We start from the raw sequence: 13122 nt of genomic DNA on the forward strand, positions 1-13122 counted from the left end.
GGTGTAGTGTAGGCATTGTGCTGTCGATGTATCAAGTGGGGTTGGACACCCCATGGCGGCTTATTGTCTGCATTAGGACCTGTTGTGGATTTTGATCATTGTCTCCATCTACTACAAAAAGACACATCTTTCATGAGGGGTGTGACCTACACTCATCTGTAGGTATCAGGGTAAATTTTTAGACTTCAATTGGGAAAATGACTTAGGAAAACGGCAGTAATTTGTTCCCCTTCTGGATCCATGACCTCACCAGTATGTCTCTTCCACTAACACGTGCTGCTGAGAAAACCACACATAGGCTAAGGCTAACTTTGAGTGGGTGAAGTCATGATCCTACATTTAAATAACATCCTAAAATTGTTATGTTCAAATTTGTTTAATTGAACACTTTCAACACTGGATACTCAGTGATTGAAAAAGGCCAGCACTGCAGGGCCACCCTTATGACATCACCCTTGTCCCTGGGGACAGGAGAGCTCATTGCCTCAAATGCCAGAAACACTGTGAATGGCTTGTTGTAATGAGACAAAAAAAATGTCATTGATGTTTTAAAAATCCAACATTTATCATCATTTAAGACCTTAAGTGTATAGAATTATATCTAGCACAGAGAATAGGCTCAGTAAATGACAGCTGATATTAACTATTCCCTTTCATTATTAAATATTTTTCAGTTTACAGACTTTAAATTATGATCTCTCCCCTTTGCTAATGTTGGGAAAGCAAGAAAATATGAATCTTTGTTTTTACATGTATAATTGTCACAAAGTCCAACATAAACTCTTTCCATGTAAGTATTTAACCAATGCAGAGCAATTCATTAATCGCCAGAAACTGCTGGCAGTAAAAGACAGCAAGACAAAGTCTACATTCTGCAGAGATGAGTTCCCATGGGGAGAGAGAGAATGATCCAGGGCCACCCATATGATGTCACTCTTGTCCAGAGCTATATAATATAATAGCAGGTGTCAATGAGTACTGTGGAGCACAGAAAATGGAGGAGACAGAGTGACAATGTGTTACAGCCTTAAATATGGCAGCCAGTTAAACTCTCCAGGAGATTGGTAGAGAAAGAAACACTTCCAGAAGGGAAAGAGGCTATGGCACTCAGCAACTGGAAGGACAATGTCAATGTGCTAGAGCATCACATCTGTAGGTATGGCTTAAGCGAAGATACAGGGGAAAAATCAGTGAATGAGGAAAAGGATGGAAGGAAGACATGGTCATGTCACCCACCATGAAAGAGATGTCGTGTTATACTTCTTACGTTACTGGATGGCAGCAGAATGCCAATAGGAAGATAAAGGACAAGCTGGTCCCTTCACAGCATACACCTACTTTTCCATCTGTCATCTCTTCCGATGATTTCACTAACCCCATTTTCATAACTCCATGTGCCTGGTATCCAGACAGATGTCCAACCATCTATCCCTAGCAGTTCCCTGTGCCTGGTATCCAGACAGATGTCCAACCATCTATCCCTAGCAGCCTCACAAATGAATTTTTAACTGAACATAAATTATTATTTGGACCAAAAAAAAGTCACAATAACTTGGAAGAAATTCTCTAGAAATATCTAGTGTTAGCACAATAATGATTACCAAATGTCATATTAGGGAAACTAAGGATGTGATGGCCAGTTTCTTCTTCCTCCCCTGGATCAAGTTAGCACGTGGAAGACCAAAGGAAAAAGGCATTTCATTTTTACACATTTAGGATTGGTTTTTCTAAAGAGGAAATCCACTTGGCATTTTTAAAAATCATACTTTACATGTGTATGACTGAAACTTCCACATACACATATTTTATCACTTATGTTCACTAATTGCCAGTGGGTGACCCCAGATATAGCCTGTTTGGGAAACAGGAAGTAGTGTGCTGGATGACATCACTGTATTCCCTTAGGAATGAGATCCACGGCTAGGAATGGGATGCTTTGTGATGACATGGTGGCTCTTGTAAGCCTCGTCAGTCCCGCTGACTTCTCTCCAGCACAAGGTAGGGAATTACTCAATCTCCCTCCTTTAATAAAAAGAAACCTCAGGTGACTGTCCAGGCAGCTGACTGTTTCTGTCAACTCACAAATTTTTTGGAAGTTGCTTGCATGCACTTTCTGTTTTTATTTTTGTTAGCTAATATTATTTCCTTCTTGGGTCTCTGAGGGAGTTGAAGATTAGTTAGTTATAGTTGAAGGTTAGTTAGTTATAGTTGAAGATTAATTAGGATAGAAAGTGAATTAGATACATTTTGGACTTAACAAAATAGGATAGATAATGAAATTATTTTCTCTGAATTTGTCAAATACAAATGGACTAGACATTGTTTAGACATTTATTACTTGTATATATTGTATATAGTCATTGTACTTTTGTATATAGTTTTTCTTTTGTTAGTTATAACCTTTTTCTTTTTTTTCCTTTTTATTAAAATAGAAAAGGGGAAAAAAAAAAAAAAAAAAAAAAAAAAAGAGCAGTCAGAGTTCCAGTGACCAGACCCAAGTCACCCCAGTCCTTGAAGTATAAGGTCGCTGATGAAGCAGTGTCTTGGAGGTGTAGCCAAAACTTCTCTGCCAGCAGATTTTTTCAAAAGACCAACTTTCTAAAGCTCAGGCAGTGATTTATTTCTAACTGCCAAAAGGAGGGTCAGTGCTGGCTCCTGAATGGGCAGCATGTCATCTCTTCACTATCCTTGGCTTTCTGGTTTATAATTGCAGTAATCAATACTAAGAACAGTCTCCAAGAGAGAGCTCAGAAATGTGTCTTGTAGACCAGCTCTCATGGAAGCAGAGATTTGTCCATAGTCACAAGACGGAGTAGGGTGAAAATGCTACCAATGAAACTCGAAAGAACAAGGAAAGCTATCAAAAGGAACTGCCCCCTAGGCTACAGGCCTTCAACTTCATACAAAACTTTTAATTATAATTCAGTCAATACATCTATCTTGCATAAAGTACATAATAACTGCAGAAAGTAATAGTAATAATAATAATAATAATAATAATAATAATAATAATAATAATAGAAGAGACCAGATAACTCAGGCTCCCTTTTAGCATAGCTAAAAGACTGACTTAGCATTAGAGATAATCCAATTCAGTTGGAGACGTTAAATTTTATAGTAGCTGTAATGGAGACATTGTGTTAAACAATCATATACATTGGTTTAACTTCAAACCAGTCATTAAGAGTTGTGAAAATTACCCAATCTCTTTGTTCATATCTACATTTAGTTGCCATAAAATGTACTCATATATACTTAAGGTTTCAATGGGCTGTTAAATAGCTCTAACACTCAGGAAGTCTTCCAAATTATCAAAAAATAATTAATACAAAGGGTAATTGAAACCTTTTAGGTTAGGTCACAAATAACTATCCAGAGACAGTGCAGCAGTTTGGATGTTAAAGAGACTGCGGCTGGGAGAAGCCATTTAAAAAGGAAGCTGTATTTAAGATGTCAATTAGTTCTTGCCCTTGGGATAGGTGTCCTGCACCATGGAAACAGAGGTAGAAGAGGTGGGAAAAAGGAGGTGGGAAAACTCTATGTGTTGTGCTGTTATTGATTGCAAACAAACATGTCAAGGGAATATGTTGAGAATGTGATTAAAATCCACAAACACAAAATCTTTAAAGGCAGAGATAAAGAGGGAACCTCAAAAGAGCAGAGCCCCATTACTGAGTCCCAGAATAGAATCAACATCAATTCTGAGTTCACATCCACACCGAAGTCATGCCCTATGACCTATGCCCTGGATGCCATCCCAAGACCACCATGGTTCTTGTAGGGAGCCCCTCTCCATAACGACCCATAAGCATGAACTTGTACCAAAGAAACCTTAAAATGAAATAATTACCAAATACATGTTAAATGCTGACCTTGGGGTGGCTAAAATGAATAAGAAAATCAAATGGATGATTCTTCATGACATGATGCTTATTCTTATTAGAAAGAAGAAAAGGAGAACAGCAGCCTAGGTGATATGTAACTAGGAAGGAAATAATTTCAGTAAATTACAAGCATGTGTTGACTTAGTTGTGTTTTATTACTGAAATACAAGAGCACTTGAATCCAGAGGAAGGGATCAACTGTGCCCTCGTTACTTCTCAAAAGTGGCAGCAGTAGGAGCTCTGCCTCTGGACCTTCAAATCAGTTTCAGGTTATCCTTTGGTGGGGATTTCCATGACACTAGGCTCCTCAGAGAAAAAGTGTGTGCACAGTCTTAGAGAAAATGTGGTATCTGGCACAGAATGACTCCCCACTAACAGTTCATCTAAGTGTCAACATCTTGCTTGTCCTTAGTGCATGAGCTGGCTTTTTGGAACGTAGGGCCTATGCTGAGACACTTTGCTCAGTCTTGGTGCAGGGAGAAGGGGACTGGGCCTGTCTTGACTGAATCTACCAGGCTGGGCTGACTCCCCAGGGGATACCTTGCCTTGGAGGAGGTGGGAATGAGGGGTGGGTTGGTGGGGGAAAGGCTGGGGGGTGGGAGGGGAGGAGGGAGGACAGGGGAATCTGTGGTTGATATGTAAAATTAAATTAATTATAAAATAAAAATATTTATAAAAAAAGAAAAATTACTTTGGGGTCAAAATCCCAGTTAGGAGGATGATGGAGCAAATGCCAACACGTAACTATGCATGTGAAATATTGTAATTTCATTAACTTGAGCAAAGTCTTGGAAGTAGGAATTGCTTTTTAAATATGCAATTTTCATTTTAACTATTTTCTGTTATTGGAACAGGTAACAAAATAATTAAAAAGTTTCCTGTAATTCATAGATGAGTTACCTTTCAATTAAAATTCTGAATCTTATAATGATACATCAAAGGACATATTCACAAAGGACTTGAAAAGCCAGTTCATCACTCATAGTTTCTGTTTCCAATCCAGGAAAAAACAATTACTGATCAGTCATTGAGTCACAGAGGTTACCATTTTGAGGTCAAAATCTGTTAATTATTGGAGATATTAATGTGTTTAAACTCAGATTAACCCTCTCCAATACAACAAGCATTTCTATCATAGAATGTGAGCCACCACAGAGTCTGCTGCCCTGGGCATCCTCAGTGATCCCTGGGGAATACATCAGATAGTAAGGAGAAGGGAAGACTGAAGGAGTGGATGAGGGAGATTTCCTAGCTAAGCATTGATTCAGAGGCATGGGGACTAAGATGGCATGGCTCCCCATCATAAGTCCTTTCTTCTTAGGGTTCTTTGCTCACACTGTGGAGTTCATGTAGTCTAGCCTCTATATGTAGTCTATTGGTTCACAGTTCATGTGTTTCCACTAGCTTGGCTATTTGTCCCTGTGCTTTTTCCAATCATGGTCTTGATATCTCTTGCTCGTATAATCCCTCCTCTCTCTCACCGATTGGACTCCTGGAGCTCCACTTGGCGTTTGGCTGTGGATCTTTGCATCTGCTTCCACCAGTCACTGGATGAGAGTTCTATCATGACAGTTAGGGTGTTTGGCCATCCGCTCACCAGAGCAGGTCAGCTCAGGCACTCTCTCGACCATTGTCAGTAGTCTATTGTGGAGATATCTTTGTGGATTTCTGGGGACCTCTCTAGCACTTAGCTTCTTCCTATTCCCTTGGGGTCTTCATTTATCATAGTATCTCTTTCCTTGTTCTCCCTCTCTGTTCTTGATCCAGCTGGGATCTCCCGCTCCCCTAAGCTCTCTTTCCCCCAACCCTTGCCCTCCATTACTGCCCTCACCCTGGTTTGCTCATATAGATCTCATCCATTTCTCTGTCATTGGGTGATCCCTGTGTCTTTCTTAGGGTCCTCTTTACTAGGTAGCTTCCCTGCAGTTGTGAGTTGTAGTCTGGGTTTACATCTAGTATCCTCCTATGAGTGAGTACATACTATGCTTGTCTTTCTGAGTCTGGGTTACCTCACTCAGGATGATATTTTCTAGTTCTATCCATTTGCCTGCAAACCTCATGATGTCATTGTTTTTCTCTGCTGAGTAGTACTCCATTGTGTATATGTACCACATTTTATTTATCCATTCTTCAGTTGAAGGGCATCTAGGTTGTTTCCAGGTTCTGGCTATTACAAATAATGCTGCTATGAACATAGTTGAGCATGTGTCCTTGTGGTATGATTGAGCATTCCTTGGGTATATGCCCAGGACTGGTATAGCTGGGTCTTGAAGGAGGTTGATTCCCAATTTTCTAAGAAAGCGCCATATTGATTTCCAAGTAAATTTTCTAAATCCTTAGAGGAGAAGAGCTTTAAAATACTACTTCAGGTGGCTTAGCTAAACAAGTTTGGAGCATGTATATGATGACATACCTTTACACACATAGAAGTTGCCAAAACAACTAATTTGTGGTCTGTGTGATTAGATGTCAGCATGTTCTAAGCTTTTTCACACATCCATGCATGTACTGCAACCTTGGGCATCAATTCATACTTTTCTAGAGATGTTAGTCCCAATGCACAGAAGACCTCAATAACCAGGAAAATTTCAACCTAAGAATCTTACCTTGTCCCCCGGAAAATCTTCAAATAAAGCTGTCCTCCTGTTAGTAACCAGAAAACAATGTGGGGAGAATTAGGTTAAAAGATAGCATACAACTACAACGTTCATATAAATAACACCCTCTAGCAACAGTTACTTCTCTGCTTGGTTCTTCATTACACGGACATCTTATTCTCAATCAGAAATTCGATGGCCTTAGAAAGCTGTTGCTTTGCAGTTTGGGGATGAATGAAGGCAGAATTACACCCATCAGCCTTAGGCTCCTGGTATCAGAGCTAGAAATTCACGATTGTGGTTTCCAGACAGGAGAAGGGCTGAAACAGTCCCAGACCCATCTTTTGTGTTCCACAGAGTAAGAACAAACACTGATTCTCTGTGACCCCACCAAAGAATACAGACAGGTACCAAAGTCTCCCATCCCATCATACCAGCAATGATGACAATAACTTCATAATTAAGCACTCTTGTTTTTTTTATGACATATTTTACTATATCCATGTATCTAACTGTTGAGCTCTCCAGAAAACTGAGTGGGAAGCAGGGCAGATAGTGCTCCTGGCAGAAGGAGACATTGAAGCTCAGTGCATCAGGGGCACTTGCCTGAAGTTACATGGCCAGGAAATAATGACCCCAGCATAGAGATCTTGTCATTTGATTCATACTGCAATCTTATTATTTTTCGTTTTTTTTAATTAGGTGCTTGTAGTAACTGAACTATCTCTTAATGCAAGCAGAATGGTTTTTTAAGTCAACATTCAGGTTCAATTTGGCTGTCCTCTGCAGAATATTCTGGAAGAATATCAAGAAGAGCTTGGTCCCATGCCAGTAGAAGCTCTGCTATGCCCCTGCTTTTCCTTTTAAGGCATTTAGAATTCCAGGATGCCTCAGACGGCATCTTTCTCTCCCATCAACAACCAAATCCCTCAATGAAAACACCGATTTCATGCGCAGCATACTATTTTTATCTAATTTTGAAAGTCATATAAATGTAACCTGAACAAATGTGCTCTCTTGCACACTATTCCTAAATTTCAGTCAAAGTTCTTGAGTAGTTAAGCATTTTTCTAGAATGTTATGCATCACGCAGTGTTTGTGAGTCAAGGAGGGGGGAGGGTTATTAATGAAAAACGGGGGAAAAAAGGGAAACCAAATTCAAGTAGGAGAAACACTCTGCCTTACTTCACAGAAAGAAGGAAAAGTAAAGCGGAGGATAAAAGTGACTGATACTACTGATGTGAGTCCCTCCACTGATGTGTTTTAGAAGTAGATCTCTAAGGTCAAGAAAACAATTCACACAGTCATCAGGGTTACAGGTATGTTTCAGTAGTTCTAAGAATTTTAAAGAGTTCCTCTCACAGTATATTATCTGGAGTGCCTCATTATCCTTCCAGGGTAGATGTAATCAGGCCTGTCTTTCATCTAAAATGACTCCAGTTACTTTAGAATCCCATAAATTTATTAAAGAGATAAAGATTCTTGTTTGATTTTTCTTCCAGAATGTTCCATAATCTTTCACTAAATCAAAAAATATGTAAAGCCTATAGAGTAGTCTTTCAGAAAAACTGAGGCAGCTGAAAACAGGCTTAGTTCTTGGGAGAAAAAAAGAAGAGAAGTGGAGGGTTGAGAAGAGAAGGGGAGGGTTAGGAAGAGAAGGGGAGGGTTGGGAAGAGAAGGGGGAAGGTAGGGAAGGGTGAGGTCAGAAGGGACTTGGGCAAATTTATAGTCATTGGTTGTATGATATCATGGTACAAGACACAGCTTCTTACAAAGTGCTAATGAGCTACAGAATACTGGAACTTCCTACTTCTGAAAATAACCTATAGCCCAGAGTCAAGTGCAACAATTTTTTGCATTTTAATTCTCCTCTTATTTGGCATGAAGCTATTAATTTCACATAAGCTCTTTATACACCTGAATATTAAGTATAATTTTAAAAATGTAATACCTTTAAGCCAAAGTTTACTATTTAGATACAAGAAGGGTATATTAGTTTCCTGTGTAACAAATTAATACTCTTGGTATGAACTTGGTAGCTTAGAACAAACAACTCAACTTTTTTCTCTTGCACTCAGAAATCAAAATGGGTTTCCAGACAAGGTCATGTTCTGTCCAGAGGCTCTGGGATGAATGTCTACTCCCTTATCACCTCTGCACCCAGAGGGACATTCCTGGGTGTAGCTAGAGTTTTCTTGCCTGGCCCACAGTCAGGACAAATCTCTCTCACCCACCAGTCCTGCAGCAGCTCAGACCCAACCAAGTAAACACACAGAAACTTATATTTCTTATAAACTGTATGGCCATGGCAGGCTTCTTGCTAACTGTTCTTATATCTTAACTTAATCCATTTCTATTAATCTATAAGTTGGCACGTGGCTCATGGCTTACCGGTATCTGAACACCTGCTTCTCATCATGGCAGCTAGTAGTATCTCTCTGCCTCAGCCTTCCACTTCCCAGAATTCTCCTCTCTCTTTGTCCTGCCTATACTTCCTGCCTGGCTACTGGCCAATCAGTGTTTTATTTATTAACCAATCGGAGCAACACATTTAATATACAGACCATCCCACAGCACCTGGACACTATGCTGGGGCTGCTCCTTCATCCTCAAGGCCAGCAGCACAGTATCTTCCAAGCTGTCTATGCCACCCCACACTGCCCTCTGTGCCAACCCTCTCCGCCCTCTTTTTCCAAGGGTGCCTTGCTTAGACTGAGGACAGATAAGTCTAGATAATCTCTTGCTTCCAGATCTTCAATCACATCTGCAGAACAACTCTTGCCATGTGAGGTCATAATCTGCAACTTCATGAGTTGGATATTTGAGCCACTCTTCTGCACCCACAGCAGAACTGGCTTCTTTTCACGTCAGCCACGTTAAACTCTTCTCCAACAACCTGTGCAACTCAAAACGTGGTTTTGAAGATCTCTTTCTTAAAAAGGACCCCATCTTTGTAATCTCTTGTAAATAAAGATTCTATTCAAACTTAAATTTAACTCTTATGTACCATGAACAAAATGTGAGATAGGATCCTTAGGTTTTTTTTTTTTTTTTTCCAGATAGAACAAAGAGGGAAAAAGAACAGATTCACTCTCCACCTGTGCTGGGACATCCACCTTTGACCCTGTGTATAGGCTGTCCTGGTTTGGGGGCTTTGGACTAAGACTGAATTGGACTAGCATCATGGCAGGTTATGCAGCATACAGAGAGCAGACGACAAGATTCCTCAGTCCCAATAACCATGTAAGTCAATGCTTTATTTTACATGTACGTGAGAGATATTTCTATATCCTATCAGTTCCGTTTCTCTGGTAAACATTGCTAATGCATGGGTTTAGAGAGCACCAGCCAGAGCATGGCCACCATGAGGCTAGAGACATCCTCCCTCCCATGCATCTCACATCACAAAACCCTACTTGCCTGTATGCTCCTTTTTGTCCCATATATTTAAAGCATAGACGTCTAAAGCTCTCTCGCATGCAGGGCCTGATTAAACCCAGGGTGATTCATGTGAGACTAGTTTCCAAAAGCCATTAAGTCCATTAAGCAACTGAAAATTAGCAACTCTTTAACAACTTGATGGAAAGCAGCTTATGTAACATTGGGAGTGTGTGGAAAGTCTGACAGAGATCCATGAAATAAGTGTGAAAAATGCATGTCTAATAGGGTATGGCAACAGAGGGCTCCTAAGAGAAGCTAGGAGAATGTGCGATGTTCCTGACTACTCCTAGATGATATAACGGCTGCACAAATACGAGAGTCTCAGCTGATGACAGCAGGACAGACACAGGTTATCACAACCCAGGCTAGTCCCAGGGGTGCTGGCAGCCATCCCAAGGCCATCCCAAGACAACAGCTGCCTAGCGGGTGCTCGGATTGACTCCTGAAGAGCAACTTTCACAAAAAGAAAAGAAGAAATAGTTCAAAGTGAGTATGAGATCTAAGCATCAGAGGACAGTGTGGTTTTAGTTCTTTAGGTTTCCTCAAAGCAGTCCGCTGGAAATCCAGATGTGTCATCAAGGCAGAGGTGAAGTCCTCAGACGACCTCACCTCTGCATCAATGGTAACCAGGGCTGTCTCACATGTGGATGCTAACAGAGCCTCTCTCTTACTGAACCATTTGTGCATTTCTGCATGCAGCTGCTTTGACATTTATGAAATCAATATGAACAAAATCTTTTTTTCTACCACACATACTACTCTTATGTCCAATACAACTAATTGAATTAAACAAATCAATAAATAACTGTGTCAATTGTGCTACATATCCATTGTGGATGACATAGCACTGAATTCAGCTCAAACCCTGCCTTTACAGAGGTACTCACACACAGCACTGAATTCAGCTCAAACACTGCCTTTACAGAGGTACACACACATAGCACTGAATTCAGCTCAAACCCTGCCTTTACAGAGGTATGTACACACATACACAGATGACACCCACACATACCTCACGTTATACACACCTACATCCATGAACACACACACATATCTATACACACACATTCATATAGAAGTGAACACACTGTACAGCACATAAATACACACACACACACTTTTTTCTTTTGCTGAAATAGATCTTTTTCATATAATATATCCTGATTATAGTTGGCCCTCCCTCTACTCCTCCTAGTTCCTCCCCCACTTTCCCTCCCCTTTTGTCTCTCATTAGAAAACAAATAGGCATCTAAGAAATAATAAAATAAAATGTAGTAAGGTAAAGCATAAACAAACACATTGGGTTATGACAAAACAGACAGAAGGAGAAGAGTCCAAGAAAAGGCACAAAAACCAGAAATAGATGCAGAGAGCCACTAGTTTGTACATCCAGAATTCCACAAATACACAAAACCAGAAGACATAATATATACACACATGACCTGTAGGGAAAAAAATTAATTAAAGAGAAGGAAGACAGCTGTTCATTCTGAAATCTGTACCGCACCCCACAATGGCAGAACGAACATGATATGCTCTAAGGATGAGCTGCCCCACCAAATCCTGGTGCTCTCACTTCAGCTTGTGTCCATGGATGAGGAAAATGTCATTGAGAACAGGGTTCGCATCACTCCATTCATACTGGCCGCTGGCTATTTACTTTCCTATCAATTACAGTATTATATGAAGTGCAGCCAGAATAAGTTCTTCTCAAACCTGGAGTGGAAGGGAAAACATGCTCTTGTGTCGAGTTCAACTAGTCACAGGCCAGAGGAACATCAAATTCTGTCAAGCCTATTGATAACTACTCATTTTTTTCTTCACTAAGGATCCGTGGATTGAGTTTAAATATTTTAGAGCCTGCTCACTAAAAGTCTATGCAGGAGCCAGTTCCAAAGATGACATTGGCTGCTCTCCAACAACTTGTAGCATCAGTACTTGCTACTCAAGCTGAGATGCAGAAGCAGCAACAGCATCTGCAACCTCTAAGAACTTGGGGATCTCAGGCCCAGCCAAAGCCTGAATCAGTATCTACCTCCCCATAGCTGTGGTTGATGTATTGTGCACCCCAATAAACTTATCTGGGGGTCAGAGAACAGAACAGCCATAATATTAAACATAGAGGTTAGGTAGTGGTAGCACACTCCTTTAATCCTAGCCTTCTGGAGGCAGAGATCCATCACAGGATCTCTGTGAGTTCAAAGCCACACTGGAAACAGCCAGGCATGGTAACTCATGCCTTTAATCCCAGGAAGTGATGGCGGACAGCAGAAAGGTATATAAGGAGTGAAAACCAGAAACTAGAAGCTTTTGGCCTGGTTAAGCTTTTAGGCTTTTGAGCAGCACAGTTTAGCTGAGAGGCATCCAGTCTGAGGAAACAGGATCAGCTGGGGAATTGGCAAGATGAGGTAGCTGTGGCTTGTTCTGCTTCTCTGATCTTCCAGCGTTGACCCCAATACCTGACTCCTAGGTTTGTTTTTATTAATAAGACCTGTTACAATTCATGCTACACATAGCATTACCAGAGCCTCTGGACCTCACAGTGGGAGACCCTGGGGGATAAATATGGAGAGGAAAAACAAGACTAAAAGTACTTGTCTCCATAGTCCCTTTCTCAAAAACACTGGCAATTAAGTGCCATAATTAATGAAGCTAAGAATGACTTGTACCTCCTTGACTATCCAAAACATTTTTAATTTAATTAATATGTGAAAAGATCACTACACCTAGAAAGGCTACAGTGAGTGACTCTTTCCCCAACTCTTTGTGCAAAAAATGTCACCAAATAATCTAAGGGGAGGGCTGGAGAGACGACTCGGTGAATAAAGTGTTTGTTGTATTGCCCAAGCATGAGGACTGTCTCAAAAACTAAGTTGGAGAATTATGGAAGAAGATACCTGACGTTGATTTCTGATTTTTACATGCACACACACACACACACACACACACACACACACACACACACACACACACATTGAGAGAGAGAGAGAGAGAGAAGACTGCAGCTTAGCCATGAGCTGATTCCTTCCAAACTGGTTTCCTGTAACCAAAGCAACTCAATTTCCAGATTTAGAAAATAAAAGCAGCAGCAAACTGAGCTAAAGGGTCTTACTCTTCCTGCTCACGGCTTTGGTATCAACTGGTAGGAAAGGCTGAAAGAAGCAAAGTTTTGGATAATCACAAGGAAAACATTTGCTGCC

The 13122-nt window shown here is 40.6% G+C and overlaps 1 protein-coding gene across 8 annotated transcripts in view; it reads right to left on the reverse strand.

The window, feature by feature from the left end:
- Positions 1-13122, reverse strand: part of Sema5a (semaphorin 5A) — a 469252-nt gene that overhangs the window by 425639 nt on the left and 30491 nt on the right. Inside the window, exon 1 of one of the 8 annotated variants that reach the window (XM_052743002.1) lies at positions 6491-6509. The exons of the other annotated variants lie outside the window; for them this stretch is intronic. The gene's annotated coding sequence lies outside the window, so the exon portion shown is untranslated. Of the gene's footprint in view, positions 1-6490; positions 6510-13122 lie in introns of those variants that run through there. 8 annotated transcript variants of the gene reach the window in all.

The sequence above is a fragment of the Peromyscus californicus genome, unplaced genomic scaffold, assembly GCF_007827085.1.
Source record: "Peromyscus californicus insignis strain IS unplaced genomic scaffold, ASM782708v3 Scaffold_18__1_contigs__length_77618521, whole genome shotgun sequence".
NCBI classification, from domain to species: domain Eukaryota; kingdom Metazoa; phylum Chordata; class Mammalia; order Rodentia; family Cricetidae; genus Peromyscus; species Peromyscus californicus.